The sequence below is a fragment of the Syngnathoides biaculeatus genome, chromosome 3 (assembly GCF_019802595.1).
Source record: "Syngnathoides biaculeatus isolate LvHL_M chromosome 3, ASM1980259v1, whole genome shotgun sequence".
NCBI lineage: Eukaryota > Metazoa > Chordata > Actinopteri > Syngnathiformes > Syngnathidae > Syngnathoides > Syngnathoides biaculeatus.
The window spans coordinates 32729437-32753266 of NC_084642.1; the positions used below are offsets into that span (position 1 = coordinate 32729437).

Below are 23830 nucleotides of genomic sequence, written 5' to 3' on the forward strand. Positions count from 1 at the left end.
ACTGCACCCACCCTCTTTCCATTACATACTCATAAATGGGATATAGCAACAGTTTATCACCAACAGCTTTCCCTGTGTTTACATAAATGTGAAGAATGGGAGCATCAATTACACAGTCGGCAATTGTGAAAGACTGAGATGAAAAAAAAGACATTCTTTACTATCAAGAATTCTTTGTAAAAATGTGATCATGTATTTCATTTCAGACCTGCTGATGTCAACCAGGATTTAAAGTTCTAATCTTGGGAGTGTGACATCATTGAGAAGATACAATCATCTTCATTCAAAGCTTTTGTTCTGTGTCCAGTATCTAATTGGTTTCTTTGTCCTCTATCTGACCTTCTGTCAAAGACGAAGGAGAGTAGCATTGTATCTTCACATTGTAGGGTTATCTAAAATCATATGCCAGAGGATGTTAAAGTGCAATTACAAAGATGCTGAAAATATATATATATACTCAACTACTCAAATCACACCATAACGTGATGGAGTTAGCCGCTACCACAGGGGTTAAGTGCATGCATGGGACTTGGCTTGGGCGCTAGCAACCAGCTAACACTAGCTAGCAAGGCCCGTGTGTTGGACCACGAGGGAGAAGACAAGGGCGGGGACCATGAGGACGCTGGACAGAGGGGAAAAAACACCTTCACCTTTCTTCACTCCTGCCTGGGGAAGCACCACAGTGACATTGGGGTTTGAATTTCGTTTGCTTTGCCGGCTTAGGTTACCCTAGCTCTTGTGTGCAGCGTGTACCTATTTTGTTCAATTTATTTACTGAATGACTGTTGAGTAAAGAGATTTGCCCTTCCAACCTTTATTTTGTTATTAGATGTTCACACTTTTTGTTAATAACCAGGTGTATTATTTGACTATCTGCAAGATAGTTAGAAGTGGGGAGTTTATATGATAGCTGGGTTATCTACATTATTTAACCTTTACTCAAAAGGGAAACATTATTTCAGAGACTTTTTGATAGAGAATTAAATGCACAAGTAAAGAGTAAAGTTGTAATAGACATTTAGAGTATTTACCATTGAGTTCATTTATTAGTTTCCTACTTTGGAGTGAGGAAAGAACTCAGGTGGCTACCTCGTTGAAGTATTTTACACGAGAGAGGCGCTACACCACCATGACAGACACCGATCACTTTACGGCCACAGCTCTGTTCAGCGACCTCAGCAATGGAGGTGTGGAACATGGTCCACTTGGACTCGATATCCCCTACTTGACTGGAGGAACCAGCGGCGACGGATGGGTCGGGCGGAGCCTGCTCACGTGGAAACGTCAGCTCGACCCTGATCGACCGAGGGAGCTTCAGGGATACGGCGATGGAGTTGATGATTTTACTTACTGAAAACCCACCCACAAACCTGGGGGCCAGCTTGCGTGACTCAGTCCGCAGCGGAAGTTCCCTGATGGACAGCCACACTCGCTGTCCCACCTTGAGCGTCGGCGCACCTCTCCTCTTGCGGTCCGCTGTGGACTTACAGGCGCTGCCCATGCACAGCAGCATCCTGCGTGCTGCCTCCCATGTCCGCTTACAGCGACGTACCACCGCCAGGGCCGACGGCACTACGGAATCCATGGGCACCGAAGGGAACAGAGAGGGGCGATAGCCATGCACAACGTGGAGCGGAGCCATTCCTGTGAAGGAGGAGGGTAGTGATTTGTGTGCATACTCTACCCATCTAAGGTACTGGTTCCACGTGCAATGGTCCCGGGATGCTAAAGAGCAAAGGCCAGTCTCCAGATCTTGGTTGATCCTCTCTGTCTGACCATTGGACTCCGGGTGATGGCCTGATATCAGACTTGCCGAAGTGCAGATGAGGGTGCAGAACTCCTTCCAGAAACGCGAGATGAACTGCACTCCTCTGTCCGACACGATGTCCACCGGAAGCCCGTGGTATCGAACGACCTCATCCAGCAGCAACTGGGCCGTCTGCTTGGCAGACGGGATCTTCGGAGCCGGCACAAAGTGGACCATCTTGGAGAATCTGTCAATGATAGAGAGGACCACAGTGTTCCCCTGGGAGGGAGGCAAGCCAGTGACAAAATCCACCGCAATATGCGGCCATGGGCGAGAAGGAACGGGCAGAGGATGCAGCTCTCCAAAAGGGCGCAGGCGGGACGTTTTGTTGGGCAGGCGTTGACAAAATCTCTTACGTCCCTACCCAGGTTGGGCCACCAGAATCGCTGTTCGATCACCGAGCACGTCTTTGTTATAACTGGGTGGTAGACCATCCTATTCGTGTGGGCCCAGTTAATGACGTCCTTCCGCAGAGATGGCACGACGAAAAGACGGCCAGGAGGACAACACGCGGGGGCCTGCGTGTCCGTCAGGGCCTCCTTCACCCGTGTCTCTACCGCCCAGGTGAAGACGGACACGAAGCACGCCTCAGCGAAGATTGGAACGGCCGCCGGTTCCTCGCGATCCCCCTCGTTGACCCGCGAAACCGTGTCCGGCTTACCGTTCTTGGACCCTGGGCAGAAGGACAAGGTGAAACGAAAACAGGTGAAGAAGAGAGCCCACCTAGCCTGATGGGAGTTCAGCTGTTTCGCGGTCCTCAGGTATTCAAGGTTCACGAACGGGACCTGCAACCCCTCCAACCAATGCCGCCACTCCTCCAAGGCCGTCTTGACCACCAGTAAATCGCAAACTCCCACGTCGTAGTTCTGCTCCGCCGAGGTCAACTTTCTCGACAGAGAAGCAGACGGGTGGATCCTCCCATCCTTGGTGCTTCTCTGTGACAGGACTGCTCCGATCCCCGAGTCCGACGCGTCCACCTCGACTATGAACTCGCGATCCGGATCAGGCACAATGAGGATCGGCGTGTTAGTGAAACTTGCTTTTAGTTTGTTGAAGGCCTCCTGACTGGTCCACTTGAAGGAGCTCTTCGGAGAAGTGAGTGTGTGCAGAGGGGAGGCAACGGTGCTGAAGTTCCGTATGAATTTTCTGTAAAAGTTCGCAAAGCTGGGTGGGAGTGGGCCAACGAAGAACCGCGTCGACCTTCCCGGGATCCATCCGAATCTCCCCCTCCGCCAGGATGAACCCCAGGAAGGACACGAAGGCTCGGTGGAATTCAAACTTGTCTTTGTTTACGAACAACTGATGCTGGAGTAGACGCTGAAGGACCTCTCTTACTTGCCGGACGTAGGAGGTCAGGTCTGAGGAAAAGATCAAGATGTCATCAAGGTATACAAAACACATTTCTGTTTAATTGGTCCCGTAGTACGTCGTTGATAAAGGCCTGGAAAACGGCCGGAGCATTCGTAAGTCCGGTGGGGGTGTTGAATGCCGTTTTCCACTCGTCCCCCTTCCGGATCCACACCAGATGGTAGGCACTCCGCAGGTCCAACTTGGTAAACATCCGGGCCCCCTGCAGCAGTTCGAACGCCGTCGCAATCAGAGGCAAGCAGCAGGGATTTTGCTTTACTCTCCGAAAAAATCTGCTTCAGATCGTGATAACAAGCAGGTACCGCAGCTATTTCCAGAGCGGTACCCAGCTCCTCCACTTGTACAGGCATGACTAGTATTCCCCAGTCCTCCCGGGCAGTGCAACATCGCTTACGGCAGTCCTCACCCCACGCCTTAATCTGGCCCAAGGTCCAATCAATATGTGGATTATGCTCCTTGAGCCACGGGCTTCCCAAGATGATATCACTAGTTCTGGAATTAAAAACGTGAAAACCGTGTGGGCTTCCGGAAAAGTCATTCATAATGTCTGAGTACAGAGCGTCACACGGCAGAGAAACTTTCCGTTGGCGGCGTATGCATTGCGGAACTGCTGAGTCGAAAAGGTCGCCGCACTCAATGCCTCAACCTTGATCAAGTTAGCATCCGACTCTGAGTCGATAAATACCGATACAGTACTTGAACGGCCCTGCGTGCCGAGAGTGAGTTGAAGGAGTGAACGAGTTGATTCCGCCGCGGTATACCGGACACTCGCCGGAGTGGAGATCCTGAGGGGGGAGATCCACGGCGATGAGGAGGCCACAGATCTGCGGGGAGAGCACCTGGAAGAAGGCGTCGTGGAGGGCGTCCTCATTCCAACTGCTCTCGGCTGCCCGGATCCGAAACTCAATGGCGTAATCTGAGACGCCGACCCTGGCGTAAAGTTATGAGTGACGAAGCTGCCCTGCGTTCTGGTGCCGCGTACTGGAATACCTGCGTAAGGGCGCACACGAAGGCTGTCCAGGAGCGACAAGTTTTTGAAATGCAGCTCGAATCTGCCATTGCCCACGCCTCCGACCTGCCCATCATTTGAGAAATGATGAAGGCAATCCGGGAATGGTCCTTAGGGAAGGCGGAAGGCAGCAGTTCAAAATTGAGGTCGCATTGTGCAAGGAAGGGCTTGATGTTCCCCGAGTCGCCCGAGAAACGTTCTGGTCGGGAGAGAGGTGTAATGCTGGTGTGCGGAACCGCCACAGCCGGCGGCGGAGGCGATATGAGCTGAACCGGAGCGGCAGATGGAATAGGGGCCGTCGGCGTGGCAGCCGCGCTAGCTTGGGAGGCTAGCCATGGCTCCAGCCGGGCTCAAATATCATGGAGCCTCTGATTCGTCACCTTGAAAGCGGCCTCCTGCTCGACCAGGCGTCTGCCCTGGATTTGCAGCGAGCGGCGGATGGCTTCAGAGTCGGCTGGGTTCAGGTTTTGCCCAAATCGTTCTGTCACGAATGAGGCTCGAGGGCGGACCCAAATGCACGACTCAAGAGGCAAGCAGGCAGTACAGAGGAGGTCTTTATTTGTTCCGAGGTCGGCCAGGAAGTCAGTCCAAACGAACAGAAGTAGCGGCAGGCTTACAAGGATGGTCAGGGGACAGGCGAGGATCGGTACACAGAAGGTAGACCTCAGACAAACGGCAGTGGGTTAGGTTTAGGGCTAGGTTAGGGTTAACCCTAAACCCTAACCTAAACCCCATCCCTAAACCCCTAACCTAACCCTAACCACACGTCTCAAATAAGAAACAGCCTCGTGATATTATTACATTACAATAAACAGGATCAATCCTGGAAGTCCAGTTGGAAAAAAAATTGTAAATCTTAATCCTTTTGTTGGTTTCTGGGAGAGACTTCATGAATGCCTTATAAGTCTCAATTCAATGAAGAGGATTGAAATGCTAATGTTCTCACTCAGCAAACAACAAACTGAGACAAAGCATAACTGCTCTCCTTGGAAAGGTCACTATATTCTCATTATGTAAAAAACAACTAGTTCTAGTGTAACAATAGTGTGCTGAGTGATAAAGTCTCACACTCCCTCTATTTCTGACACATTATGAACAACACTGTAGCTCAGTAGCAATTATTAAACAATTCTTGATCAGAGTAATCAAACTCTGCCAGTAATAGCCAACAACTATTAGAATATTATCATGAAATTTGAGAGTAAAATTTCCAAAAGACTACTGTGAATGTTACATTCTTCTCATTCATTAATTTTGTAATCTGTTTGAGGGTGCTGACAATTTGTGTTAAACAGAGCTGAATTTAAAAAAATGAACTGAACAGCTTTTTCTTTATTTCCTTGTTTGTTTGTTTTTCAGCATATAGCGTGGCTGCCAACTCCTCATCTTTTCTATTCATAAAGATACACATCTTGGACAAAGAAGTTAGCCTCAACTAGTGCAGCATATGTTTGCACTGTGTAACTGGTGAGAAGTGCTCTCAACACATCAGATCATGAGTATCACTGCATCCGGTCTGTTTGACAACTGAAGGGCTCTGACAAAAGAGCAGCAGCGTCATAATATGCACATTCATCACGCAATACATCAGGAGCAATTTAATCATCAATGTCAGCTCCAGAGACGGGAACCAGGGTACAATATCTGATCCATCCGTCCATTTTCTTAGCTGCTTATCCTCACAGGGGTCATGAGAGTGCTGGAGTCGATCCCAGCTATCATTGGGCAGGGTACACCCTGAACTAGTTGCCAGCCACTCAAAATCACACCTAGGGTCAATTTAGAGTGACCATTTAATGTCACATGGGAAGAAACCCATGCGGGTATGGGAGAACATGCAAACGCCTCACAGGCAGGGCCGGGATTGAAACCTGGACCTCAGAACTGTGAGTTCAACGCTTTACATCTGCTCCACTGTGCAGCCGCAATATCTGATGACCTTTGGAAATTATGGCTTTGGTTTAAGAAGTTCACTAATCGTGAGGATTTAACACAGTCATTCTGTGTTTCCAAGCAGTACTGTACTCTGAACCCTGAGCATCCTAGTAAAAGATGTCAAAAATAATTTTTGGGGGGTTCCATCCATTGTCATGCTTGGGGCTAGTGAAGGGCAAGGAAGGCACGGCAAGGTTTGGGGGACTCAAATGCAGCGAAGCAGGGATGCTACGCATGAGTAGAGGACGCTTAAAGAGAATTTCATTTTCAAAGACAACTTAAAGTAACAGTCAAGGATACACAAAGTAACCAATTATGACTTAAACCTAAAGTAGAAAGTTGACATGACTTTGAAAAATGCAATGAGCAGCAAAGCTACAAGCAATTCGTGACAAGGATAATGGACCAACAAGAACTCAAAGAAAACAAGGAGTGAAATACACAGAGACGAACGAGACAAAGAGAAACACCTGGACAGTACATGAGTGGCTTGAGGGAGCTGATTGGTTAACACAAGGGAGGAGGGCAAACACACACAGGTGGACACAACCCACAAAATCAGCACACAAGACAACACAGGAAAAACAATACCAACCTGACCCAACCAAAACTGAGAAGATGACAATTGTCAGTGTCATTGTATTGTTTCTCTCTTTTTTTTTAATACAGTCGTACCAGAGTCCATTCTCTGATCTCATTTCTATTTTGTCATGATTCTATATTAAATATCACATTGAGTCTCCAATTAATGCATGTTTTGTGATGTGGGAGTAAACCAGAGTGCCTGGAGAAAATCCTCGCAGGCACAGGGAGAACATGCAACATCCATATAGGTAGGGTCGGGATTTGAACCCCAGTTATCAGAAATATGAGGCCAATGGTCTACATCTGTGCCACCGTGCCTTTGTTAGGAGTAATGTTTTCAACCAAAATATTGATTGAATGCCAACATATAGAACTTTGCAATTCTAACGTCATGGTCATTTCATTTTCCAAACTTAAAGGGTTACTGCCACAATAAGCATGATGTTTTTAATGAAAAAAAGGCAGTCGGAATGGACCCATCCGTTTTTTTTCACCACACGTCATGATGTTGTCGTATATAGATTTTTGTATCTCCTGCCATGAAATTCTTCTCGAAGCATTCATTTTGAAGAAGCAGCAGGGAGCCCACACTGGCGGTTTCATGTTTGTACCCGTTTTACCGGCGCAAATCTAGCTTTTTTTTCCCTACGTGTTAGCCAAAATGCTGTCTCGTTGTATTGCTGCATATTGCTCATACACTTGGGAATATGGATTCACTCTTTACACTTTTCCAAAAGACCCAGTTCATCGTGAAAAATGGATTGTACAGATGCAAAGGACGAGAGCTTTATGGATTCCAAATGACAGGTACGTGTGTATAGAGCTATTAAAAAAAATGTTTGGGGGAAACGACGTAATCCTTTCAGTGAGCGACGACAACGCTCGCCGCCGCGAACGGCGTGGCTGAGTACGCTACATACTGTCAGGGAGTCTGTTAGAAGTGATCCGCATATCATCTAAGTATGGCTCGAAACAGTAGGGTAATATTGCACGGGTCACTTCACTAAACTGTGAGATGTTCTCTTCTTCGAAAAGAGCTTCCATGTCAGAAGGAGCATCAGAAAAATCCGAAAATCTGTTGTTCGTCTCCCATAGCAGGTGGCACAGCATCTTCTCAATGGCAACTGTACCAGTGTGACATCTGTAAATGAAAGTTTCAGGCAATTTGGCTACCACTTGGATGTCGAGTGAGACTTCTGCCACTTTGCGCATGAATGACACAATCTCCGCTCATATTTATTTTTTCGTATAGACGTTGTAGTGAATAATATTATATGTCATTTTTATAACAATATCTATTTTACAATGCGTATAGGGATCTCAGTGGCACTTTAATGCTTGTACAGTCAATGGGGGGAAAAATGAGCCGACGGTTCCCAGGAGGGATCATAAGATGCAAAAACAAAGGGCTTAATGTGGATGTTCACATTCTGTAGCAGCTGCTCAGAAATGAAGAGGACTTACCAGAATTGTAAGAAATATCTAATAACAATTACAAAGCCCCACAATTTAAAACAAGAATACATCACGTGCCAGCACTAGTCAAAACAGGACACTAATTATTTTAATATTGCATTTGTGGAATAGGAATTAAACAGAATAAATAATCAACGCAACGGGGGCGCCATGTTAGCTGAAACCATCTTCAGCTGCAGATCAGAAGTGACATCGAAACTATACGAGTGCATTGCCTGCCTATACTCCGGGTCATTCAACTGTGTCAGCTGACAGATTGTGGAGAGCAATAGATTTAAACATTCCATCAAATGTACACAATGCCTGAGGTGGAAAACATGCAGCGGCTATCAGAGGAAGTGTAGCCAAGAGCCAAAGTGTTGTACATCAACTTCTTCATGCGAAAGAGGTCTGAAATAAAATTGTAAAAAATCTAAATCAGCTCACAACCTATAGTACATATAGTGTGTGTAGATGATGACATTTATGATCATGGTTCACTACACAGCTTTTTTCATGTAAGTAAACCCAATATGTAGTTTGTTGTTTCAGAAAATTTACCAATTGTATGCTTTTTATTGTAACTAAAGTAGGTGGAAATGCACTGATACACATCAAATACTTCAAACTCGCACTCTTATGAGAGTGAAAAGACCTAAAAGTGTCCCCTATAAGTGAGTAGATGCAATGTTTTAAACAGCAGATGATAAGGTGCAGATGCAGGTTGACATTATAACGGCCTTGGTTTAAGTTTTCCAACAATGATGACACAATCAACTTTAATAACCTCATATTTTTCTCAACTGTTTTATGATTTAAATGTGCACGAGAGCAAAGTTTTTGAAGAAGTTGGAAATTCAAAATATCGTGTCTTTCAAATTTTGATGGACTTGACTGACCAAATATCACCAAACGTGGTGTGAACACATATCCACCTGTTTGTTCCAGTTTTCCTTCTACTGCAATGTAGCCTCTGAAAATGGTGCCACGTTTGCTTGACACTTGTTTAGTATCTGCAAGGTTAGCTATCTTTTCCCGACCACATTTATTTTTAGAAACAAGTAGGCGTCTGGTTCATAATGGTCTATACAGCTGGTCTTAGAAAGGACATCCTTAGGCTTATACTGACTTCATGTTTACCATCTAATTTCCACAAAGATGCCCTCAGTCCAACAGTGTCACTCTTTTCTCAACAGTATAACTTCTTTACTCCCAGCTCAACCAGTTTTTCTACATGTATCATTTCAGTCTTGGGACAACAGGCTTCTCTAAGACCTGGTATACACATCAGGATGTTTCCACTTTTAAAAGATTTGTTTTTATGTTACTGGCCCCACACATAAAAGATGAACAAAAATAATCAGGGATTTAACTTTTTGGTCATCATGTGTGTGGTGTGCTCAGAAAATCTCAATACAGCATTCGGTATAAAGATTCTGTTGCACCGCTAATCTTGAATTGCGTGATCAAATGAGATCAAACAAAAACAAAGAAGAGGAGACATATCAGAATATGCGATGATGTTTCCCAAGTCTTCCCAAAGGTTGCCAGTCTTTTAAAAGAGCAGTGTTAGAAAATACTTTTTGCGATCTGAGGATCCAACTTTTCTGCATAAAACGACATTGGGTGGCACATTTTTTTATTTAATTTACGGTTGTTTCCATGGTCATGAGTCTAGTGTGCTTCTTTGATTAGCTATGTTCTGTTTCACATCCCCATTCTCTGTGTCATGACTCGGGAGAAGTCAGCATTGCCCACACAAATTTTGGTCGTAAATATTGAACATGTTCATTATTTTACATTGTTGGCCATGACTTGTTTCGGACCCTAAAATCGTGACCAATCCACTCTTACGTCAGTATTACGTCAGAATGAACAACAATTTTATAGGATAATCTTATAAGATTTAAGATTTTCTGATGTTTGATGTCAAATGCAGCAGTAAATGGGCCGATTGTCTGTGTGTGTAAACTTATATAACTGAATTGGTGAATAACTGAACGTTTTAGAGGCACATGCACATTTTTAAAGTTATATGACAAATTTATGACAAATTATTTTATCCTATCCCTGTTTACAAGTTGTTGGTCTCATTGCTTTTCTTGCAGGGAGCATTCATGCTTGGGTACCAGTGCTGTCTAGTTTTCCATTGAATACCCTGCAAGTACTTGAAAAGTGACAACTTATTAGCCTCACTTTATTTTTTTCTCCCATAGTCTTAATTGCAGGCTTAAGGCCATGCTACCCTGAGAACGCCCGATTTCATTAGATCTCAGAAACTAAGTGGGTTTGGCCCTGGTTAGTACTTGGATTGGAGACCACCTGGGAATACCAGGTGCTGTAAGCTTCTCTCCCCGGCTAAATGCCGAGGCGTTACGTCAGGAAGGGCATCCGGCGTAAAAACTGTGCCAAACAAATATCCATTCATCTAAGATGACACGCTGGTGCACAACTGGTTACTATAGCTGCCTTACAGTTCGGAGGTTCTCCCAGTGACTGTGCGGGATTTCTGCATGTTGTCCTACATTCCAAAAAACATGCATGGTATGTTAATTAAAGACTTTAAATTGTCCATAGGAGTTAATGTGAGTGTGAATGATTATTTGTCTGGATGTGCCCTGCAATTAGCTGGTGACCAGTTCAGACTTCACTCTCGCCCAGAGTTAGCTGACGTAGGTGCCAGCATCTCCGCAACCCTAGTGTGGAGGGGTGGTACGAAAAATGGATAGATTAATGGTCTTTTTTGCTTTGAGAAATTTACACACAGTGCCTAACCAGTCATAAAATTATCCACAAGCTCCTTCTCATCTCCTCTCCTACATCTTTTTGCCATGTGGGTCGGCTAATTTTGCCCAAAACACAAAATTTTGCAGCACGGAAATCAATTGTTTACCTTTTGAACTGAAGCACATTTTTCTTTCAACCATCAGATGCCTTAACAGGATCACAATTAATTAAATGCTCAAGTTTTGGAGAAATCAGCCATGGAAGTGGTTTCCTCTGATCAATGAGGTCGACGGCATGTAATTTAGCCTACCAAGCAATCGTAATACGTCTGCTCTCGTTTTTCTCTCCGCATTAAAGTATACTTTTCTAATCCCAAGATACATTTGAATAATTAATTTCCTGTCCTGTTCTCATTTCCTCACTGTGATAAACTACATGTCCGCTTCACACCCATACACCTCTTTCTGTGTGGCTTTTCCATCATAAATCACAATGAATTGAGTGAAACATTTACAGTTGAGAAGCAATGAGGTAAACAATATCAGCAGTGGTTAGCAATGACACCTTACTTTAAAACCTTATCCATCCTTTTGTATTGAACCTGGTTTCAAATTGACAACCAGTCACATTTACAATCCCACCTAAGGGCAATTTAGAGTCTCCAATTAGTGCATGCTTTTGGGATGTGGGAGGAATCTGGCGTGCCCAGTGGAAACCCATGCAGGCAAGGGCAGAACATGCAAACTCCACAGAGGCGGGGCTGGGATTTGAACCCCGGTCCTCAGAACTGTGAGACCAACGCTCTACATTTGCACCACTGTGCCGCCACCTGAATGATTAGGAACTATTTTTTAAATGAAAAATTACCATTTTTAAATACATGGGCTTATGTGATGTAAATAAGGAGTGCCAAAGGGCCTACATTCTCATAACAAAAACAAAAAAAAAATAAATACAAGGCCATCTAGCAAAAAGTAAGGAACTATATAGCCTTGATCCCCAACACCTATCTAGCAAACAGAGTGATTCAAACCTGCCTTGCTTTGCGCTATTAAAATTCCAGTGCAATTTCAATTTCTATCAGGCACAAACCTCCAAGGTACAGTAGAACATAAAATGAAAGTAGTTGTTGACTACATGAGAGACCTGTGCCTCTGACTGTCTGAAGGGTTTCAATGAATTAGAAAGAAGCGGACATGAAGGTTTAGTTTGCACATCACCATAATTATTCAGATTTTTAATCCAGGTCATGTCAAATGCTTGCCCGGTCATTTTCTTCTTCTCTGGAGATTTCATTGGGGTCAATCATTAGTGCCTACAGGCCAATGAAACTTATTTGCAGTGCTTTGTATTACATATAATGGTACACTGTCTCCTAGGGATAGTGACTAATGTCTGCTGGTGGTCTATGGGTAAGAAGTAGGCCATCAATCTACTTAGACCAGTCCGCTGACATATCCATCCATATATAATGTCGTAATAACTATTGAAGACCTGCCCCTAAACTGAACTATTTTCAGCACTGCAATTTATACTGTTTGCGAAAAGTCAGGGAGAAATAATAGCCAGGCTAGGGGAGTAATGGCATACAGGTAACAGTGATAAGTAAACAGTATAAATTTTTTTTTCCCACTGGTAACCGGTAAAATTAAAAAATAATCACATACATTTTAAAGGGGAATTCCAGTGCTTCCCATGAACAATGTATATAATAGGTCATGTAATATGTACTCTATTTTTACAATGTGATGTTAAATCTTCTCTCATTTAATAGTGTTTTGAGAAGATTATTATCGACAATTGCGAATTTTCAGGGGCACTGCCATTTTCGTGAGTCACATGACTTACGTGCGCGGATGTGACGTGTAAGGTGCGCACCAAAGGCTCGATTACATTATGCCCAGCTCTGATTTCTCGGCTTTATCCTCATCTGATGAAAAAATAGCAGTATCGATTGAGAGGGAAGATGGCGGAATGCAAAGCACTGGAATTCCCCTTTAAGTATTGTTAATGTTATTACATTTCGAAGGAGTTTTCCAAAATAGTGCCTACTTGTGTGGAAGCTTCGGTATGTTGCGTCTACCACCCAATAGAAATTGTCATGCTCCTGGATTCCAGCCCGGGCTGGGCGTGGCCAGCTAATCAGAAGGCGCACACCTGCGCCTCATGACCAATGATTTGACCCAGTACATATAGGACCCGGGGGACAACAAATACTCCGCTAGATCGTTGTTCTCAATGCCTCGTTGCCGCACTCCTGTTTTCCTGACTTCTGCTCTCCGTGCAGCGACCCACGCCTGTCCACTGACCACCCTCGTAAGCCCATCCGTACTAGTACTTCGCATTGTTTGGACTGTCTGCCTGATCTCAGACCTCGGACCGAATAAAGATTTCCTCTGTACTGTCTGCTGTCTCTGGAGTCGTGCATTTGGGTCCACCCTTGAGCCCCGTTTCGTGACAGAAATCATATCACTAAAGAAATTAACATTGGAAAGAGGGATTATATCGGAAAAGATGGAAAAACAGTTTCCCACTAATGACTCTAAATCAGTCTGGTACGCATTACAATCGGCAACTAATTAAAAGTGACAATCCCTCAAGTAGACGACAATAGTGGGTCAGCAGATGACCTGAACATCTTTTATTGCAGATTTGGAAATGACACTTTGACTCCACACACCCATATAGTTGCATCACCGACCACTTCAACAGCTCCGACTCCTCTTTTGACCAGCCACAAACAGGATCTGAGGCATATCTTCAAATAACAAAAGATTAATAAAGCCCGTGGCCCAATCCTGCTTCAAAGTCTGCGCAGACCAACGTGCTCCAGTCTTCACAAAGAGTTTCAGCGGATCTCTGGTATTGTGTGAAGTACCAAACTGCTTCAAAAGCTCCACCATCATCCCGATCCCCGAGAAACCCGCAATCGCAGGTCTAAATGACGACAGGCCAAATGGCTTGACATCTGTGGTCATGAAGTTCCTTGAACACCTCGTGCAGGACCAACTCAATAGCTGGCCCCACTGCAGTTTGCCTCCTGAACTAACAGGTCTGCAGATGATCTGCACTTCATCTTTAAATACCTCGACAGTGTGGAAACCTATGTGAGATTCCTGTTCATGGACTTCATATCTGCGTTCAATACCATCAACCCCTAACACTTCTTTTTCAAGCTTCTCCAGCGTCTCGCCTGCCATCTGCCAGTGGATTGACAACTTCCGGATAGGCATGACACAGCAGGTGAGGCCTCATCTAGATGCAACATCAGCACCAGGCACCCCGAGGTTGTGTCCTTCCCCCATGCTCTTTTTGCTCTACACGAATGACTGCACCCGGCTATCAAGCTCCTGAAGTTCCCTGATGACACCACAGTATTCGGATTCGTCAAAGATAGCGATGAGTCTGTGTATCGACAGGAAGTGGAGAGGCTGGAGCTTTTGTGCGGCCGACACAACCTCGAGCTGAAAACACTAAAGACTGTAGAAATGATTGTGGACTTCAGGAGACATCCTTCACCACAGATGCCCCTCATGTTCTCCATCTGTCTTGTATCAACGGTTAAGACCTTCAAGTTCTTGGGAATTACAGTCTCACAGAACCTTAAGTGGAAGACATACATCAATTTCATCCTCAAAAAAAAAGAAGCAAAGGATTATACTTCTTGTAGCTTCGGAGGAAGGGTGGGCTGCCACAAAAAGGACAAACTCCAACTGCAAGGGACAATCAAAACTGCTGAATGGATTGTAGGCACCACCCTACCCACTCTTGAGGACTTTCATGCCACACAAAGATAAAAAAGAGCGGGTAGGATCCTATCGGACCCTCCACGTCCTGACCACCAGATCTTCTAGCTTCTTCCATCCGTTAGCCGCTACCAATCAATGCAAACCAAAACTAGCAGGCATTCCAACAGCTTCTTCCCTCTTGCAGTCCTTCTTCTTTTCCTTTCGGCTTGTCCCATTAGGGGTTGCCACAGCGTGCCATCTTAGATGCATGCATATTTGTTTGGCACAGCTTTAAACCGGATGCCCTTCCCGACCAACCCCTCTGTATTTAGGTCTCCCATCCAAGTACTAACCAGGGCCAAACCCTCTTAGCTTCCGAGATCTGACGAGATTGGGCATTCTCAGGGTAGCATGGCCGTGAGCTTCTTCCCTCTTGCAATTAAATTCTTAAATTGTTGAACAGCTAACTTAGACTTGCATTGCAACATCCTGCCAATTTTTTGCCTTGAGTTGTTATCACATCCTGCTGGCCCAGTTAGTATTAGTATTATACAGCATATGATTGACTATCGCACGAGTATCTTTAAACTCCTTGAAGCCTTGACACCCTTTGCACGATTGTCATTGCACTGGACGATCACTCTCATGTACATTTTAACTGCTCGAAATGTTAGGAGACTGCCTCCTTTGAACAGCTTTGCACAACAGTGACTAAAAAAGGTTCCCTGTCAACATGCTAGGACAGCTCCAACTACCAGAGACATATTCCTTGTATCTTGTTTACATAGTTGGCCAATATAGCTCATTCTGATTTATGTGCCCTGCGACTGTCTAGCAACCAGTTCAGGGTGTACCGCACCTCCTGCCCATTGACAGCTGGAATAGGCTCCAGCACTCCCTCTACCCTCATGAGGATAAGCGGCTCAGAAAATGGACAGATGGATGGATAACAATTATTTAAAATAAACAGAAAGTGTCAAAGCTGTCAGGTGGCAACTGGTGAGGCTTAGGAGGTGTAAGCTGCAGCCTTGCCCTGCACACGTGAGTTGTAAGTAGTAGGGCAAGTAGTCTCCCACAGGACACCCACTTACTAGTTAACCGCCATATTAACATCAGATGCTTAATGCTACCATGGGAATTAGAGTTTTTTTCACAGATCACAGTCAGCTATCATTGTCATTGTTTCAAAAATTACAAATGTGTGTGCATACCTGTGTTTGTGTATTTAGGCAGACGTGTGTGTAAATTTGTCCTCCATTTCACTTGTTTTAACAATCACATCGTCAAGTGGAAATTATTAAACTTAAAAGCTAATTTCCCTCATGGGATAAATAGATTTTAAATCGGCCTTTGTCTGTCTACCCTTCTCTCTCTCTCTCTCTCTCTCTCTCTCTCTCTCTCTCTCTTTCTCTCTCCCTCTCTCACTCTCTCTTTCTCTCTCTCTCTGTCTCTCTCTCTCTCCCTCTCTCTTTAGTCCTCTCTCTCAGTTAAACAAGTGGTTCACACATCTGCTTCACAGTTTTAAAGTCTTGGATTTGAATTCCAGGTTGTCCAGCTTCCTACTTCATTCCATGTACTGTATAGGAAAATTCAACATGAGATAAACATATTAAAATATACTCTATATTCATTCATTCATTCCTTTAATTTTCCATAGCACCTATCCTCACAAAGATCACGGGAGTGCTGGAGCATATTCCAGTTATCTTTGGGGACGAGGCGGGATACACCCTGAACTGGTTGTCACACACAATCACATCTAAGGGCAATTTACAGTCTTCAATCAACCTACCATGCATCTTTTTGGAATGTTGGAGGAAACTGGAATGCCTGGCGAAAACCCACTCAGGTGCGAGGAGAACATGCAAACGCCGCAAAGACAAGGCCGGATTTAAAACTCGGTCCTCAGAAATGTGAGCACGTGGGCCTCACGGCGCTGTCTTATCCTCTACATATCATAATGATTAGTTTTTTGTTTTTTTTTAGGATACAGGTATTTCATATTTGGTTTTGTTAGCGGCTCGGAAATGGATGGATGGGGATTTGGTACGGAGTAATCCAAGGGTAATTAAAAGTAATGAAGTGACATTACCTGTAAAATGACGTTACTAAATTGTTTGTTTGACAAATACTGCAACGAGACATGACTTGACTTAATTTTTTAACCCTTTCAACCCTGACAACAGCTCAACACAACATTTGATGACAACTGGACCTACAGTATAAGTGCCTATGCCCCCATTTTTAGGTAATCCCATGCCCCTCGTGCAGTGTTTAGGTATGACATCAGCTCGGTGACTAAACAATCCTCACCCACGCCTACTTCTTTCACATGAATACCACAAAAATGGGTTAGCTTGACTCCATGACAAATGAGCATATGCGTCATTGTTTGCTGATTGCTGTCACGTCATATTTCCTCCTTCACTTCCATCTAGGAAATAAAATTTCTCTCATTAAAAGTCAAGAACAGCGTTTCCCAGGCTCAATGTTGACAGATCATCAGCGCTGCCACAGGAAAACATCCAGCATTATTTCATTTGTCCTGAAATGATGAGTTATTAATTTCTACTACTCTTTTGTTCACCTATTATGGAAGTAAATAAGTGCCAGCAGGATTTGAATTTAAAATGCCACAGAAGACTGGATTTGAATTTGAAATGTAAAGTGATCACATTTTCAATAGTTGTATTTCAGTGTAACTTTTCAAAACTGGCTACAATTTTCTGTCTAAAATTCACTGTCTACGCCACCAGGCAGGGTTACTTCAGGTCAGAACCGAACACCCAGCCAATTGCAGTGATGCTTTCTTAGTCACATGACATCACATATTAAGAAAGCGTAACTGAATTGGCTGGCTGTTTGTTTCTGACCTGAAGTAACGCTTCATGGTGGCACAGATGGTGAATGTTGCACAGCAAACTGTAGCAACTATTGAAAATGTGATCACTTTACATTTCAAATTCAAATCCTGTTTTCTGTGGCATTTCAAATTCAAATCCTGGTGGCACATATTTACTTCCGTACCTATTCATACCAGTGATGCACCTGTTGCCATTCATACAACAAAATTTACAGCAAAAGTTTATGGCTTCCTGAGAGTATAGCAGATTTCTGTGTAATCAAACAGGCACAGATTTTACACCGAGGAAGTCAATGTGTGAGCAAAATGGAGACATATGTCAGGATTCAGGCTATTTGCTACAATTTTGAGATGTACAGTGAAGAAAATAAGTATTTGAACACCCTTGCAAGTTTTGCCACTTAGAAATCATGGAGGGGTCTGAAATTACCGATTAAAAAAAAACGATTAGCACAAATGAGCCATCATTGGAGGGCATTCAGTGGCTCGCCTTGTGGTGCTGTCTTTGACGCAACAAACGAGGGCGTGAACACTTGCGTCGGCCAGCACTTCTCCAGCCAGCCCCCCTGCCGCTCCTTGATGGGACCGCTGCAGACCCCACCACTTTTTCACCCAGCTTTGGTCTAGAAAACAAAGGTGACTCCTCTGCGAGTTGGCGGAAGGCCGTCTGGTTCTGCTCCTGCTTTGCCACACACTGTTCAGCATAATAACACCAAAGTTTTGCTTTTCAATGTGTTTTTAAGCAGTGCAAAATGCAAATTTTTACTCACAAATCGCAACGTGAATTAGAATTAATTTTGTGTATTGGCTATTGTCATGCTCCTGGCATCCTGCCCAGGCTGGGTGTGGTCAGCCAATTAGTCGGCACACACCTGCACCCTGTTTCGGCTGATTACACCCAGTACTTATAGGACACGGGGGACAACTAGTCCTCCGTCAGATCGTTGATTCCCATGCCTCGTTCCCGCACTCCTGTAAACCTGACCTACCGTGACCCGACCCTCGCCTGTTCCCTGACCATCCTAGTAAGCCTGCCACTTCTGATACTGCTGCTTTTCCTGACTGACTCGCTGATCGTTGACCACGGACCGAATAAAGGCTTTCTGTACTGTACCTGCTTGCCTCTGGAGTCGTGCATTTGGGTCCGCCCTCGAGCCCCGGTCGTGACAGTTATGTTGTATTTGTTTATTGTGGACATATATTTGTCGGCGCATTACTTGGGTAAACACATGGCAGTTAAAATACAAATTATAATGTATGTGAATAACCCATTGTATTATTTGATATTAAAAATTAAAACCTTTAAAGAGACTTTGGGCAGGAGTAGGTAAGTATTTTTGATCCTCCAACTGCTTTTGAACACGTAAATAGTACCAGATTGTGTAATTTGTTGACATTTTTATGAGCGTAATTGCGCCAGATACAGTATATGTGATTGATATCCACTATTTGCGCTCTCCCGTGTTTGTAACTGTGTCACACATTAATAATTAAATGAGGAGGGCTTCACTGAAAATAGCAAATGATTACACAACCTCAACTGATGAAAAAGAAACAGTCTGAAATGGAGGATGTTGAAGCTTGTTGATGAATATCCCATTACAATGTGGCGTTACTTTCATACATTATACTTTAACTACAGGTACTTTGTTTACTTTGCCTCTTCTCTTGGACAACATTGAACAGCACTTCACGGAGTGAAAGAAGATTTTATCCACCTGAAGTGGTGTGAAGGAGTGAAATAAAAAAGGGTCAGGTTTGACATTTGGTTGTTTGCAAGATTTTAGGTGGGGCATGATGTTAAAGACAGTGTTATATGAAGCCTGGTAATAAGGAGGTGGCAAAACCAGATTAGCTTCTGCCAATTCATTTTGCAGTGTTACTGCAAATAATTTGTTATTATGAAAGTTAGAGAGGCATACTGGAATGTCTTGTCATGCTTAATTTAATCCTATTTCTAACATGTCATTTCTAATTCATAAGAGAAGTCAAATTCTGCTCACCGTGGTCTACTTTCCATCAGCCAAGGGGCATGACAACAGGAAGTGAATGCACCTTGTCATTAAACGAATAAAGTCCCTGGATTCTATTTTTAAGATCAGTGGGTGTGGATGTGTGGATGACCTATCCCCTTCATCTGAATTCAGTAATATATGATATACTGCATGTGTTATATGCATATGTTTACATGTATATAAAGGTTCTATACTGCAATGAATTTTTTTTTCAATAAAACAAAAAATGTCATATATTGTTTGGCAGATTGTTCTGTGTCGAGTTGGGTCCATTGACATCTGCATGAAATGAGAAAACCAGCCTGCTTATTTATTGCCATTGTATTGAGTTATTCATGACTGAATGCATTAAAGAAGCTGTATTTTTTTATTGTGATTTAGCTCAGGTCACAATTGTCAGCCAAGATGTCTAACGTGTCTTGAACGCAAGCCAACCAAACACTTAACAAACGATGCAATTGAAATATTGGCATATGTGTTGCAGGACGCTTTCAGAAAAGCGAAGAATAAAGTTTATACACACACACACACACACACACCACACACACACACACACACACACACACACACACACACAAATGCAACTATTTTCTCCCTAAAAGGTCTACAATACCTGGATGTTTCTTAGCACTGCTCCTTGGTTTTACATACCATACACTTTTAATGAAGTAATTGAGTCAGTTCTACCTGTCGGCTGCTTGGCATTTGTGCATAATGTGCTACCATCATGAGCTCTCCAGAGATCAATTTGATCAATGTTTTATAATCCATCAAGTGTGCGAAGTTTTAGATGTTTTGGTGCTGAGGCACATCTGACTGACATTGAAGTTTATGAAAAATTTGTGCTGAACCCCTGGCCTTGTTGAGTACAGACACAAGAATGTTTCAGCTCAACTAGAAAATAATTCTGGCCAACAACTGCCTACAATGTCAATTAAGCTGCATTAATGACATTAGTGAAAAAATAGTATTGAGGATCATAAAGGTCATGAGTAATATGTTAAAGGGCCACAGTCATGAAATGCATGATTTTAGGTATATTATTAATGAAAAACCCACAGCCGATATGGTCCCATGCCTTTTTTCACCACAAAACATGATTTTGAAGTATATGGCTTTTTGTAACTCCCGCCACGAAAATCCTCTCGAGGGATTTGTTTTCGAGAAGAAGCAGGAAGTGACGTACGGCGCAGGAGTGCCCTCAAGTGGACTTGTTTGTTTCTATTAGTTTTGCCTGCAGGAACAAGCTCGTTGTTCCTTTATGTTTGCGAAAATGCTGGCTTGTTGCATTGCTGGATATTGGTCATACACTTGGGAGGATGGTTTTTCCCTTCATAAGTTTCCAAGAGACTCGGTTCGTCATGAAAAATGGATTGCACAGGTGCAAAGGACGAGATTTTAATGGGTTCCAAATGACAGGTAGGTGTGTGTACAGCAACTAAAAAAATAATAGTTTAGGGGGGGACCACATAATCTGTCTCTCATAACGTAACAAAAGATCTGTGTACGTATGACAGGGGTGCTAAATGTGTCAATGTGTGTCGACAAGGTCGAGCCGGCCGCCGGCCTTGTCGGCCAGGGTCGAGCTCGCCGGCGACGAGCCACCCTGAAGCCGTCGATTGCGTACATCAACATATTTAGCACCCCTGTCATACGTACGCGGATCTTTTGTTACGGTATGAGAGACAGATTACGTGGTCCCCCCAAAACTATTATTTTTTTTAGTAGCTGATTGGCCAATCCCAGCTGTCATCGAGCAGGAGGCAGGGTTCACCCTGAACTGGTTGCCAGCCAATCGCAGCGCACATGGAGACAAACAACAGTCGCACTCCCAATCACAGCTCAGGGCAACTTAGAGCCCCCAATTAATGTTGCATGTTTTTGGGATGTGGGAGGAAACCAGACTGCCCAGAGAAAACCCACTCAGGCACGGGGAGAACATGGAAACTTCACAGAGGTGGGGCTGTGATCGAACCCGATTCCTCAGAACTGTGAGGCCAACACTTTACAGTTGCTCCACTTTTTCACCTTTCACATTTACACCTGTCTTTCAGATGCAGTATTAAAAAGATGTCAAATCATTCATTGTAAATTGTGTCAGGTTCATTCTATTACATTGCATGTGCTAAATTATTCTCATTGCATTTATGTAGCTGTTCAAAACCTCTCGTGTCAAAATTTGATCATATTTTATATTTTTTCACAAATCTTTACTGTTGGTCAGTCCATAGGTAGGTCTGTTATTTGTTTTCTAATTATTGGCCAATCTAAAGGGCTAAGAATGCCTCTATCTTTTTTGATTGTGCAATGTAAAGGGCTCAACAAACATGTTCTTGTTCTTTTGGTTGTGAGGATTCTACCCGATGCCAAGGATACAATCCCTCTAGAATGCGCAAAACAAATACTGTATTTCAGAATGACAGACATAATCCTGAATGCAGCCGATTAGTTGATCAGCTTTAACATCAGCTTGTGTGGGCAATCAAGCATGCGCCTATCTTTGAACAAACAAAACTTTTGTGGCTCAGGCCATTATGTTCTGTTTTTGTGAATCAATTCAGGACAGAGAAATCATAATTTGAGAATCTAGTTGCCTGAGAAAAATATAATGATAAATAGAGTGACAATAGTGAAATACTGATCAATGGACTCCACCAAGTTACGGGTCAGGGTGCATGCATCAAAAAAAAAAAAGAAAGGCACATGACGACAAAGAGGCTGTGAATATTAATGGCATGGCTCACAATCACAAGGGAACCTGTCATGAAACTCTACATCATGAAACTGGGCCAGTGTCACAACGAAAGCCTAGCAGAACGTACAACACACATTGTCAGTAATGACATCTTGTAACTGTGGAGTCCCTTGAATCTAGGATATTTATATTAATCGAAAGACATCTCAAGGAATAAAATACATGTACAGTATAGGACACAAGATCAGTTGAGCTGAGTGCTCAGATTTTCGACTGTCTTTGAATGCATCAATATGCGTTGCATGGAGGTGCAATCAAGGGGCGAGGGAGCAGAGTTTTTGTTGACAGCATCGGTAACGTCTCACAGTAACTGTTTCCCATTAATTCGCCAACAAATGTAAGATAAAAAGACTAAAGTCTTGACGTTTATCATTGGAAGACCTTGTAATTACTCCGGCATGTATCAGTGGAAGATATGGTAATTAGTGATGGAGTAAAATTTCAGCAGCTGAAATGTTTCAGTCACAAATAGCCCAAAAATGCATTTGAGTTTCAGATTTTTGTGAACTAAATAAAAATGGCTCAAAAAAAATCTTTTTTTTTTTTTTTTTTAACTGTGGATAAGACCTTGTACACTACATAGTTAATCAGTAATTGATATTAACATGCAATTCCCAATGGGCCTTGTTGGCCATGTGTATGAATTGACTTGGACATCATTATTTTACACGCAACCTCCAGTCACAGTTGGAATGTGAAAAGGTTGTGCAACATAAATAAAAATGGAACTGTCATGCTCCTGGATTCCAGCCAGGGCTGGGCGTGGCCAGCTAATCTGAAGGTGCACACCTGCGCCTCATGACCTTTGATTAAGACCCAGTACATATAGGACCCGGAGGACGACTACTACTCTGCTAGATCGTTGCCTCTCATGCCTGGTTCCCGCACTACCGTACTCCTGACGTCTACCTCCCGTGTACCGACCAACGCCTGTCTCCCGACCTACCCTGTAAGCCTGCCGTTACTGATCTTGCTGCTTGTTTGGACTGACTCCCTGGTAACTGACATTGGAACGAATAAAGGCTTATTCCGCACTGCTTACCTCTCACCTGAGTCGTGCATTTGGGTCCACCCCCGAGTCTCGTCCGTGACAGGCACACATTTAACTATCCATCCATCCATTTTCTGAGCCACTTATCCTCACAAGCGTCATGACAGTGCTGGAGCCAATGACGTAGAATAAAACCTAGATTGCGCACAGACCCCTTTCACATGGTAATTCATCTTTACCTTTCGGTCAGGGCAAAAGATTGCTTTGGATACTATTTCACGTGAAAGTTGGCATCCTTTGACATCCTTACAATTGTACATTGTGAAACATAATTGAATTTAATTGGAATACGTTAGGTTTAGCTTTTTAGGTGTTAACATAGTTAATTCTTGTTGCACTGTTGTCTGTCAAAACCGTGCAGGTAGTCGCAAATAAGTAACTTTTCACCAGCAAGCGTGTTTGAGTTTAACCTTCATAGTTAATTATCATAATTATGAATGTGGAAAATATGTCATTACAGTGCAGATTAATCTGTTTGGAGTATTAGATCTAGGTGTATAAGAGGCTTCTATCACTGATAATATATTTCAGT

At 43.6% G+C, this 23830-nt stretch overlaps 1 protein-coding gene and 1 pseudogene across 1 annotated transcript in view; one reads left to right on the forward strand and one right to left on the reverse strand.

Moving 5' to 3' along the window:
- syt7b (synaptotagmin VIIb) overlaps positions 1–23830 on the reverse strand; it is a 177419-nt gene that overhangs the window by 110093 nt on the left and 43496 nt on the right. The gene's annotated exons all lie outside the window — the stretch shown is intronic.
- LOC133498736 (5S ribosomal RNA) lies at positions 10388–10506 on the forward strand (annotated as a pseudogene).